We start from the raw sequence: 511 nt of genomic DNA on the forward strand, positions 1-511 counted from the left end.
GGGGGCCACGAGCTGACGGTCACCGTCAGGAACACGGAGGACCCCCTCACCCGGGTCACCAAAGTACGCGTCTAGCCAAGTGCAATGCAGGATGGCTCGGATCGACTAGGATGCAAATATAGTCTTGGGGTGACAACTCGTACAAAAATGATTTGCCTCAGGATATCTCCGCGTGAGATTGTTGAACAGATTTTGTGGAGACCTTTTCGAGACATCGTAGATGGTAGACATGGTAGACTATATAGAGCCATCTGGGAGACGTTATAGAGGCGGAGCGTTTTGTCTCTACTACTGACTGCTCATTGCATCCATGACGATCTCCTACAGATACATTCTGGAGACAAAGATTGGAGCTTTTTCGAGACAACGCTGAGCCAAAGCGAGAAGTGACGTACGGTAAGGGGCTGAGCCATGGTGGGAAGTGGCGTAGGTGTCTGAGTGAATTCGGCAAAACTTTAGCCAAGTGTGGAGCCCGCCCCTCGCCCACAGGACCTCTTTCTAAAATTATTCT

At 50.7% G+C, this 511-nt stretch overlaps 2 protein-coding genes across 2 annotated transcripts in view; one reads left to right on the plus strand and one right to left on the minus strand.

Moving 5' to 3' along the window:
• LOC113202675 (uncharacterized) overlaps positions 1–511 on the minus strand; it is a 158637-nt gene that overhangs the window by 76494 nt on the left and 81632 nt on the right. The window lies entirely within an intron of this gene.
• LOC113214752 (uncharacterized) overlaps positions 7–511 on the plus strand; it is a 2427-nt gene continuing 1922 nt past the window's right edge. The window contains exon 1 of the mRNA XM_052269037.1: positions 7–63. The gene's annotated coding sequence lies outside the window, so the exon portion shown is untranslated. The remainder of the gene's footprint in view (positions 64–511) is intronic.

The sequence above is a fragment of the Frankliniella occidentalis genome, unplaced genomic scaffold, assembly GCF_000697945.3.
Source record: "Frankliniella occidentalis isolate FOCC.00 unplaced genomic scaffold, Focc_3.1 Scaffold81, whole genome shotgun sequence".
Taxonomy (NCBI): Eukaryota; Metazoa; Arthropoda; class Insecta; order Thysanoptera; family Thripidae; genus Frankliniella; species Frankliniella occidentalis.